Consider the following 12831-nt stretch of genomic DNA (forward strand, 5'->3'; position numbering starts at 1 on the left):
AGGGCATGATGTGCTGGCGTTTGGTTTGGAATGCAGAGCAGCCCGCTTTAGCTAACACTAGCGGCGTTACAAATAGGCTGTTATTCGGCAAGATACGCCATGCCTGACGACCAGCACATTATCCCTCCACGTATTACACATAGTACTGACACCCCATGTACTATTCACAGCACTGACCCCTATTTATCACATTTATTTATTTATTTATTTTTTTTACATTATTACACACTTTCATACATACATATTTATTTTTTACCATCCATTCACACCCTAGCACTACACTGACACTCATTTATCGCACACCTTTGAGCACTTAGTCCGCCACTCCCCTCAAGACTAGTGGGAGGGGCTATCACTACTTAATGCACACTCCTTCTGCAGCATTCTTTGACCCGTCTGCGTCCTGATGGGAACGGGTTTTCACCCACCCACCTACCTAGTGAGTATGGCCTTTTTTGTGGTTTTGATGATCTTTATGTCCCATTTTTTCTGTTTGTGTTTTTAAATTAGGAACGAAAAGTTCTGGTTAGGGACTCGCAAGGCACTGGGGACCCTTGACGTTGGGTTGCGAGCTTTGCGTATTTTGGCCAAAATAACAACTAATACCCCATGTTTCATGGATATTTCTTACTACGTATACTACACTTTTTTTCAGGACGCAGCCGGGTCTTATATGCTGGGAGGGCATGATGTGCTGGCGTTTGGTTTGGAATGCAGAGCAGCCCGCTTTAGCTAACACTAGCGGCGTTACAAATAGGCTGTTATTCGGCAAGATACGCCATGCCTGACGACCAGCACATTATCCCTCCACGTATTACACATAGTACTGACACCCCATGTACTATTCACAGCACTGACCCCTATTTATCACATTTATTTATTTATTTATTTTTTTACATTATTACACACTTTCATACATACATATTTATTTTTTACCATCCATTCACACCCTAGCACTACACTGACACTCATTTATCGCACACCTTTGAGCACTTAGTCCGCCACTCCCCTCAAGACTAGTGGGAGGGGCTATCACTACTTAATGCACACTCCTTCTGCAGCATTCTTTGACCCGTCTGCGTCCTGATGGGAACGGGTTTTCACCCACCCACCTACCTAGTGAGTATGGCCTTTTTTGTGGTTTTGATGATCTTTATGTCCCATTTTTTCTGTTTGTGTTTTTAAATTAGGAACGAAAAGTTCTGGTTAGGGACTCGCAAGGCACTGGGGACCCTTGACGTTGGGTTGCGAGCTTTGCGTATTTTGGCCAAAATAACAACTAATACCCCATGTTTCATGGATATTTCTTACTACGTATACTACACTTTTTTTCAGGACGCAGCCGGGTCTTATATGCTGGGAGGGCATGATGTGCTGGCGTTTGGTTTGGAATGCAGAGCAGCCCGCTTTAGCTAACACTAGCGGCGTTACAAATAGGCTGTTATTCGGCAAGATACGCCATGCCTGACGACCAGCACATTATCCCTCCACGTATTACACATAGTACTGACACCCCATGTACTATTCACAGCACTGACCCCTATTTATCACATTTATTTATTTATTTATTTTTTTACATTATTACACACTTTCATACATACATATTTATTTTTTACCATCCATTCACACCCTAGCACTACACTGACACTCATTTATCGCACACCTTTGAGCACTTAGTCCGCCACTCCCCTCAAGACTAGTGGGAGGGGCTATCACTACTTAATGCACACTCCTTCTGCAGCATTCTTTGACCCGTCTGCGTCCTGATGGGAACGGGTTTTCACCCACCCACCTACCTAGTGAGTATGGCCTTTTTTGTGGTTTTGATGATCTTTATGTCCCATTTTTTCTGTTTGTGTTTTTAAATTAGGAACGAAAAGTTCTGGTTAGGGACTCGCAAGGCACTGGGGACCCTTGACGTTGGGTTGCGAGCTTTGCGTATTTTGGCCAAAATAACAACTAATACCCCATGTTTCATGGATATTTCTTACTACGTATACTACACTTTTTTTCAGGACGCAGCCGGGTCTTATATGCTGGGAGGGCATGATGTGCTGGCGTTTGGTTTGGAATGCAGAGCAGCCCGCTTTAGCTAACACTAGCGACGTTACAAATAGGCTGTTATTCGGCAAGATACGCCATGCCTGACGACCAGCACATTATCCCTCCACGTATTACACATAGTACTGACACCCCATGTACTATTCACAGCACTGACCCCTATTTATCACATTTATTTATTTATTTATTTTTTTACATTATTACACACTTTCATACATACATATTTATTTTTTACCATCCATTCACACCCTAGCACTACACTGACACTCATTTATCGCACACCTTTGAGCACTTAGTCCGCCACTCCCCTCAAGACTAGTGGGAGGGGCTATCACTACTTAATGCACACTCCTTCTGCAGCATTCTTTGACCCGTCTGCGTCCTGATGGGAACGGGTTTTCACCCACCCACCTACCTAGTGAGTATGGCCTTTTTTGTGGTTTTGATGATCTTTATGTCCCATTTTTTCTGTTTGTGTTTTTAAATTAGGAACGAAAAGTTCTGGTTAGGGACTCGCAAGGCACTGGGGACCCTTGACGTTGGGTTGCGAGCTTTGCGTATTTTGGCCAAAATAACAACTAATACCCCATGTTTCATGGATATTTCTTACTACGTATACTACACTTTTTTTCAGGACGCAGCCGGGTCTTATATGCTGGGAGGGCATGATGTGCTGGCGTTTGGTTTGGAATGCAGAGCAGCCCGCTTTAGCTAACACTAGCGGCGTTACAAATAGGCTGTTATTCGGCAAGATACGCCATGCCTGACGACCAGCACATTATCCCTCCACGTATTACACATAGTACTGACACCCCATGTACTATTCACAGCACTGACCCCTATTTATCACATTTATTTATTTATTTATTTTTTTACATTATTACACACTTTCATACATACATATTTATTTTTTACCATCCATTCACACCCTAGCACTACACTGACACTCATTTATCGCACACCTTTGAGCACTTAGTCCGCCACTCCCCTCAAGACTAGTGGGAGGGGCTATCACTACTTAATGCACACTCCTTCTGCAGCATTCTTTGACCCGTCTGCGTCCTGATGGGAACGGGTTTTCACCCACCCACCTACCTAGTGAGTATGGCCTTTTTTGTGGTTTTGATGATCTTTATGTCCCATTTTTTCTGTTTGTGCCCTCAAGAAATTTATCTAGGGGTATAGTTAGCATTTTGACCCCACAGTTTTTTTGCTAAACGTATTGGAATAAGTCTGTAAAAATTAAAACGTTTTTCATTTTGACAAGGAATAAAGGAGAAAAAGCACCCCAACATTTGTAAAGCAATTTCTCCCGATTACGGCAATACCCCATATGTGGTAATAAACTTCCTCTATGTACCCACAACAGGGCTCAGAAGGGAAGGAGCGCCATTTGGATCTTGGAGCGCAGATTTTGCTGGAATGGTTTTCAGTGCCGTGTTGTGTTTGCAACACCCTGGAGGGACCAAAACAGTGAAAACCCACAAAAAGTGACCCCATTTTGGAAGCTATACCCCACAAGAAATGTATCTTGAGCTATACTGAGCATTTTGACCCCACAGGTTTTTTGTAGAATTTATTGGAATTAGGCCGTGAAATTGAAAATTTATATTTTTTCTAATAAAATGTAGTTTTAGCTCATATTTTTTCATTTTTACAATAGAAAAAGGTGAAAAAGTACCCCAACATTTATAAAGCAAACTCTTCTGATCACAGCAATACCTCATATGTGGTAATAAACTGCTGTTTGGAGACCGGGCAGGGAAGGAGCACAATTTGACTTTTGGAGCTCATGGTTTGCAGCGCCATGTCACATTTGCAAAGCCCCTGAGGGGCCAAAACAGTGCAAACCCCGCAAAAGTGACCCCCATTTGGGAAACTACACCCCTCAAGGAATTTATCTAGTGGTATACCAACCATTTTGACCCCACTGTTTTTTTGCTGAATTTATTGGAATTAGGCAGTAAAAATGAAAATCTAAATTTTTTCCACTAAAATTTTAACTTTTTGTAATGATGGGGGTAGGGAAACAGACAAGTGAGCCCTAATCTATCCGCCACTCAGTCCCTGCCTACTTGCAACGACCCGTCCTAGGCGACGGGGTACAACTGGGCGACGGTCCCTACGCTCAATAAGTGCACGACAGACAAACAAACAAGGGTACAAAGAAGCTAAGGGAAATGGGGCAGTTGCCCACGGCAACACCGTGAGCAACAAGAGTGGTGAACGAGCCGAGTCAAACCAGGAGTGTACGAGGTACCAAACGCAAAGCAGGAGAGTAGTGAACAAGCCGAGTCAAACCAGGAGTGTACGAGGTACCAAACGCAGAGCAGGAGAGTAGTCAGTAAGCCAGGGTCAGTATGAAGCAGGGACAAATAGTTCAAGAAGCTGCAGCAGGGCCAGGAAACCAAACGAGAAGAATCACAAGCAAGGAGGAACAGGAAAGGCAGGTATAAATAGACAGAGGGCGGGAGCTACCTCCGTTTGGCCAGGCTGTGATAGGCTCTCCCACTCCTAAGCCTGCCATCCTGAGTGGTGGAAGATGGAGTCAGTCTCACAGACATAGAAGCAGGTGCAGACTGATTACCTATGGGCGTTGACACAGAAGCTGTGCCTGGCAGATCCTTTACACTTTTTTTTGTTTTTGGCGTCATGTTGTATTTGCAGCGCCCCTGTGGTACCAGTACAGTAGAAACCCCTGAGAAGTGACTCCATTTTGGAAACTATACCCCTCAGGGCATTCATCTAGCAGGGGCGTAGCTAGGGGGGGCAGGCGGGGCATGTGCCCAGGGCGCAGTTTAGAGGGGGCGCCAGCGCCACCTCCTCCTGCATTATAATTGTACATGTGTCGCAAGGACACAGGTATAATTAGAAGCAATGAATGACCGGGCACGTTCCGTGCCCGGCCATTCAGCGCCTTTCCACGAATGAAGCGACTGGTACCTTTTGTACCAGTGACGCTTCCGTCGATGAAAGGCGCTGATTGACAGGGAAAGTCATCCTGCCCAGCCAATCAGTGCCTTTCATAGACGCTGCGTTCAACCCCCAAGAGACCTGCGCAGAAGAGAGCAGGTCTCCATGGCTGCCGGACGGTGTGGGAGCGGGATTAAGGTGAGTTTGAATTGTTTTTTTTTTTTTTTTTAATTGTATCTACAGGGGGGACTTTATCTACGGGGGGGGGACTTTTTCTTCACGGGGGGCCTTCATCTACAAGGGGGACTTTATCTATATGCGTGGGGCTTTATCTACGGGGGGCTTTATCTACACGCGGGGGGCTTTATCTACGGGGGGGTGTCTATCTACAGGGGGGGCTATATACTGGGGTGGGCTATCTATGGAGCACCATATACAGGGGTGGGCTATAGCTACAGGGGGGCTATATAGTATATAGCCCACCCCTGTAGATATAGCCCACCCCTGTAGATATAGCCCACCCCTGTAGATATAGCCCACCCCTGTAGATATAGCCCACCCCTGTAGATATAGCCCACCCCTGTAGATATAGCCCACCCCTGTAGATATAGCCCACCCCTGTAGATATAGCCCACCCCTGTAGATATAGCCCCCCTGTAGATATAGTCCCCCCTGTATATAGTCCCCCCCTGTATATAGCCCACCCCTGTATATAGCCCACCCCTGTATATAGCCCACCCCTGTATATAGCCCACCCCTGTATATAGCCCCCCTGTAGATATAGTCCCCCTGTAGATATAGTCCCCCTGTAGATATAGTCCCCCTGTAGATATAGTCCCCCTGTATATAGCCCACCCCTGTAGATATAGTCCCCCTGTAGATATAGCCCCCCTGTAGATATAGCCCCCCTGTAGATATAGTCCCCCTGTAGATATAGTCCCCCTGTAGATATAGCCCCCCTGTAGATATAGTCCCCCTGTAGATATAGTCCCCCTGTAGATATAGCCCACCCCTGTATATAGTATCCCACAAATAGCTCCCCCTATAGTGCTCCACAGAAATCCCACCCCTGTATATAGCCCCCTTGTACATATAGTCAACCCCTGTATATAGTGCTCCACAGATATAGTATATACAGGGGTGGGCCATCTGTGGAGCACTATATACAGGGGTGGAGTATCTAGTGGAGCACTATATACAGGGGTGGACTATATGTACAGGGGGGCTATATACAGGGGTGGGCTATATGTACAGGGGGCAATATACAGGGGTGGGCTATATGTGGAGCACTATATACAGGGGTGGGCTATATGTGGAGTACTATATACAGGGGTGGACTATATGTGGAGCATTATATACAGGGGTGGGCTATATCTACAGGGGGGCTATATACTGGGGTGGGTTATCTGTAGAGCACTATGTACAGGGGTGGGCTGTATCTACAGGGGGGACTTTATCTACGGGGGGGACTTTTTCTTCACGGGGGGGGGGGGCCTTCATCTACAAGGGGGACTTTATCTACACGCGGGGGGCTTTATCTACGGGGGGGCTTTATCTACACGCGGGGGGCTTTATCTACGGGGGGGGGTGTCTATCTACAGGGGGGGCTATATACTGGGGTGGGCTATCTATGGAGCACCATATACAGGGGTGGGCTATAGCTACAGGGGGGGCTATATAGTATATAGCCCACCCCTGTAGATATAGCCCCCCCTGTAGATATAGCCCACCCCTGTAGATATAGCCCCCCTGTAGATATAGTCCCCCCCTGTAGATATAGTCCCCCCCTGTATATAGTCCCACCCCTGTATATAGCCCACCCCTGTATATAATCCACCCCTGTAGATATAGTCCACCTGTAGATATAGTCCCCCTGTAGATATAGCCCCCTGTAGATATAGCCCCCTGTAGATATAGTCCCCCTGAAGATATAGCCCCCCTGTAGATATAGCCCACCCCTGTATATAGCCCACCTGTAGATATAGTCCCCCTGTAGATATAGTCCCCCTGTAGATATAGTCCCCCTGTATATAGCCCACCCCTGTAGATATAGTCCCCCTGTAGATATAGTCCCCCTGTAGATATAGTCCACCTGTAGATATAGCCCCCCTGTAGATATAGCCCCCCTGTAGATATAGCCCCCCTGTAGATATAGTCCCCCTGTAGATATAGTCCCCCTGTAGATATAGCCCACCACTGTATATAGTATCCCACAAATAGCTCCCCCTATAGTGCTCCACAGAAATCCCACCCCTGTATATAGCCCCCTTGAACATATAGTCAACCCCTGTATATAGTGCTCCACAGATATCCCAAATAGTATGTACAGGGGTGGGCCATCTGTGGAGCACTATATACAGGGGTGGAGTATCTAGTGGAGCACTATATACAGGGGTGGACTATATGTACAGGGGGCTATATACAGGGGTGGGCTATATGTACAGGGGGCAATATACAGGGGTGGGCTATATGTGGAGCATTATATACAGGGGTGGGCTATATGTGGAGTACTATATACAGGGGTGGACTATATGTGGAGCATTATATACAGGGGTGGGCTATATCTAAAGGGGGGCTATATACTGGGGTGGGTTATCTGTAGAGCACTATGTACAGGGGTGGGCTATATCTACAGGGGGGCTATATACAGGGGTGGGCTATATCTACAGGGGGGCTACATACATGGTTGGGCTATCTGTGGAGCACTATATACAGGGGTAGGCTATATCTACAGGGGGCTATATACAGGGTTGGGCTATACGTGGAGCACTATACAGGGCTGGGCTATATCTACAGGGGGCTATATACAGGGGTGGGCTATCTGTAGAGCACTATAGGGGGAGTTATTTGTGGGACACTATATACAGGGGTGGGCTATATGGGGGCACTATCTACAGGGGGCACAGTGTGTGTGTGGGACACGGTGTATGGAGCTATTATAATTAGAGGTGCAGTGTATGGCACTATTATATTTAGGGGTGTAGTGTGTGGTATAATGATAACTTTATCTTTATTTATAGGTGTAGAAATGTTGGAAAAGTGAGAAGCTGAAGACATGTGAGCGGCAAACTGCAGAAATGGGCTTTGACCGGGAGAATTCATCATAGAGGTCTGGACCGGATGGAGAAAAAGAACTAGAATTTGAGACGTCACCGGTGAGTCACTTAATGTAAATGTTTATTCTGCCACTAATCAGTAATGTAGTCACTGTATGATCTGCAGCGAGATGATTATGATAGGATTTATTTTTGTGAAACAGCATCTCCCAGCATATCCTTACCATTGTTCGGGCCATGCTGGAAGCTGTAGTTTTACGCCGTACATACCTATACGGCAGGGGTTGCACTATTTGTGCTTTATTTGTGCTGGTGCTGGTGCTGTATATATGTACTGAGCTTGGTTCTGGTGTTGTGTATAGAACCATATTGCTTGTAAGATGTACAAATGTGTTACATAAAAAGCAATGACACGTCGATTGGTAGAGAAAACAAACACGGCGAGGGGGAAGGAGATGTCGGGAAAGAGGTTGGGGGGGGGCGCCAAACTGAATCTTTGCCCCGGGTGCTGGAGAACCTAGCTACGCCTCTGCATCTAGTGGTGTAGTGAGCATTTTGATCCCACAGGTGTTTCATAGATTTTATTAGAATTAGGCAGTGAAAATGAAAAATTCTATTTTTTCCAAAAATATGTAGTTTTTGCTCCCAATTTTTTATCGTCACAAGTGATAACAGGAGAAAATACACCACGTAATTTGTTAGCCAATTTTTCCAGAGTATGGTAATACCCCATGTGTGGCCCTAAACTGCTGTTTGGACACATGGCAGAGCTCAAAATGGAAGGAGCGCCATTTGGCTTTTAGAGCGCAGATTTTTATGGACTGGTGTATGGGCCCCATGTCGCATTTGAGGCCTATTTTGGTGATTTTCACAGCATTGACCCAAAATCGCAGGGCTCTGGGGTCAAATAGTAAAACAAACCCCAAGTAGTGGCCTCCATTTTAGAAACTTCACCCCTCAAGGCATTTTTTAAGGGGTGTAGTGATTATTTTGACCGCACAGGTTGCTTTTTTTTATTAGAAATGAACACTCAGTGGATGGTGCAAAGTGAAAATTTCAATTTTCCACAGGTATGCCATTTTAGTGCACAATATGTTGTGCCCAGTTCGTGCCACTGAAGACAAATACCTCAAACTGTTAAGTAGGTTCTCCCAGGATATGGCGATGCCATATGTGTATAGTTTTGTTTCAAATAATTTATTTTTTGTGTCACCATATTCTGAGAGCCATTTTTATTTTTCCGTTAAAAAAAGCTGTGGGAGGGCTTATTTTTTGTGGGACGGGCAGTAGTTTTTAATGGTATAATTTTAATGGTCACTTTTTTTATTCTGTTTTGGGAGGGGTAGTGACCAAAAAACAGTGATTCTGGAATTGTTTTTTATTTTATTTTGTTCACCATGGAGGTAAAATAGCATGATATTTTTATAGTTCGGGTCATTACGGACGCGGGGATACCACATATGTGTCCTTTTTTTTTATGTTTTCCGGTTATTCCTATAATAAAAGACTTATTATGGGAAAAAAGGCCGTTATTGTTTTTTTTAACTTAAAACTTAAATTTTTAACTCATTATCAAATAGACACTATTACCTCACTATAATATTAACACCAATACCTCATAATATAATCACTGATAAATCTCTATAATATAATCACTAATATAATCACTAATAATCTCAATAACAAAGACTTATACCTCACAATAATATACATATGTATATACATATATATACACACACTAATAGTAGAAAAATGTTGATATTTTAGTGTTAGGTGTCGCCAGCATTATAAAAAAAAAAGAAGCTTTGAAAAAAAATAAATAGCGTGCACATTAGATGAAACTTTGGACACAACTCATGAGTCCTTATTACAGAGCTGTAAGAACTCTGTGTGCCTCTGTATTTTTCCCATGAAGCTATCCTTTTAGGGGACAATACCACCAAAATATTTATTTGAAAATGAAAAAAACACACCTCTGTGTAAAATCATAGGCACACAGTTACAGCAATTCTTCCCATGCGGCCTTTTTAAGATTTATGAAGACACGCTGTGCTGGCCATTTTTTATTTGGAGTGAGGAATCTGTGTCCCAAAACCTCCGAGATACCTGTGTCTCCAGGCTAATAATCATCTGAAGGGCATGTGGAATACTGCTGAGGCTGATCTATTTGGTATATTGGCCTTCTGCACACAGAGGTATAGTATGATCCCATTGTACTATATGGGTGCTGTATTATGGATCCATACAAAATGTACCCGTATTACAGCCATGTGCATGGACCCTCAAGGATTATTTTTCCCCATGATTGTGTTTCTTTCCCACAATTGTTTACACAAATGTTGTAATACTAAATGCACCAATAACGCCAAATAGTTCACACATTTCTCAAGTTTCTATGTATTTTAAAGGCTTCTTTTATCATTGTGCTTCAAACCACATAATGACACATTAATATGCTATTGCATTTAGTATAGCAATACTGTATATTACATTTATTATTGATTTACTTTCTTCAATTATTAGCTGAAAGTGCAGAACTATTCGACCTGGTAGATTGGAAAAGAAAGTTCTAGTCAAGACGTTGGTATATACACCCCACTAATTTGTATACACCCCACTCATTTTATCAGTATTCCTTATCTGAGTCTAAAATGGGTCATAAAAATTTCTTAAGATGTAAGAGAAAAGTAAAAATTAGGATGCACATGTTCATTGCAAACATAATTTAATTGCGGTATTTAGAATGTACAAGACTATGCCAATGTTTGCAACAGCCAAATAAAAGGTTATTTTAGGTCCCATGTGTTTTTAATGTAGAGAGGAATCTCCTAACGATTCTGGGAACTTCTTATTCTTTGGGAAATGCTTTCAGCAACATTCATTAAATAGCCTATAGTTCCCTAATTGCAGTTTTTTGTCATAATTGGCTTGTCTGGTTGCTTGTTTACTCACTGTCTATTCCACTATTTTTACTGATTTACGTAGTAAGATCTCTATTCCAACTATCTCTTGCAATAAAATCAGTTCAACAAAATCATCAGATAGATTCAATCTAATCTCTATATATAAATTATTTTTTTTCCAAAATGCTAATTTATGATGTACATTAGTATTTGCTTGTACACAAAGAAATATATATTCTTTTTTTGCTGTGCCTACGGTAATAGCATAGCGCCACAGTTTTTCCTCATAATTGGTAGTCACAGGTTCCCCCATAGGTGACTAACAATTAATGGTACATCTGTGGGTGTCAATTTTGAGGGCACCTGTGTTTAGTGATAGGTGCCCCAATGGGAGTCTAGCTGCTGGTGTCCCCAATACATGTCCAGCAACAGTTGTCCCCATAGGTATCAAGCCACAAGTACTTCTATAATTGTCAGTGATAGTTCACCCCCAAAATTGCCAGCCACAGCCCCCCTATAACAGCCAGCCACAGCCCCCTATAAAAGCCTGCCAAGCCCCCCTCCCATAATTGTCAGCCACATTAACCCATAATTTCCAGCCACAACCTTCCATAGTTGCCAGCCACAGTCCCCGGCCCAATATTGCCAGCCACAGTCCCCCCATAATTGACAGCCACTGTTCCCCCCCATAATTGACAGCAATATTCCCCCTCCCATAATTGGCAGCCCCAGTCCCCTCCCATAATTGCTAGTCACAGTACTCCCTATAACTGCCAGCCACACACCCCCTACCATAATAGTCCCCCCTTATAACTGCCAGCCACAGCCCCTATAATTGCCAGCCACATTTCCCATATAACTGACAGCCACAGTTTGCCTCCCATAATTGCCAGGCAATCCCCCCATAATTGCCAGCCACAGTCCCCCCTATAACTGCCAACTACAGTACCCCTTTAGCGGTCAGCCACAGCCCAGTTTGGAACAACAGCTGTATAGAAGATGTCTGCCTCCATAAAATGAATAAAGCAAAAAAATAAATAAAAAAATAATATATATATATATATATATATATATATATATATATATATATATATAATATACAGTAAAAAAAATAAAAGTAACGGAAAGTAAAAGGTATTTAGTAATAAAAAGAAAGTAATGACAAATTTTTTTTAAATATTTTTTTCTGTCAAGAAACAATACCCAAATGTTTAGTAGTCAAAAATGTATGCCAAAACGACATTCTTTTAGCATATGTCTGACCTATAGAAACCTATGGATACATCACAGGATACTTTTTGATATTTTTTCTTGCTAACCAAAAGTATACTTCTGACATAGTCCATCAGGCTCCAGTAATCTTTCTGCAGCTTATGACAGGTAGCAGAATGCAATGTGCTCTTGTCATTAAGCATCTTATTCCTGAGGGCAGGAGGAAGGGATGATCGTGCTGCTCCGATTTAACAGCCACACATTTATCTCTATGATTTGTCAGGTCGATTCATGATCATTCTACCCAATCACTAGTGCTCTGGAAATACTGGTTCCCCTTGACTTCCAGGCTCCCTGATATGCATCTTTGGAGCCCGATGGTATAGGCTGAGCTGTTCTCAGCATTAAAGGGGTTGTCCATTTTGGAAAACCCATTTGTATATACTCTAGAAGGGAATTCTGAGTTAAAGAGGCTCTGTCACCAGATTATAAATGCCCTATCTCCTACATAATCTGATCGGCGTTGTAATGTAGATAACAACATTTTTTTTTTTTTTTTTAAAACGATCATTTTTGAGAAAGTTATAAGCAATTTTAGATTTATGCTAATTAGTTTCTTAATAGACAACTGGGCGTGTTTTTACTTTTTACCAACTGGGCGTTGTACAGAGAAGTGTATGACGCTG

This window comes from Rhinoderma darwinii, chromosome 4, assembly GCF_050947455.1.
Source record: "Rhinoderma darwinii isolate aRhiDar2 chromosome 4, aRhiDar2.hap1, whole genome shotgun sequence".
Taxonomy (NCBI): domain Eukaryota; kingdom Metazoa; phylum Chordata; class Amphibia; order Anura; family Rhinodermatidae; genus Rhinoderma; species Rhinoderma darwinii.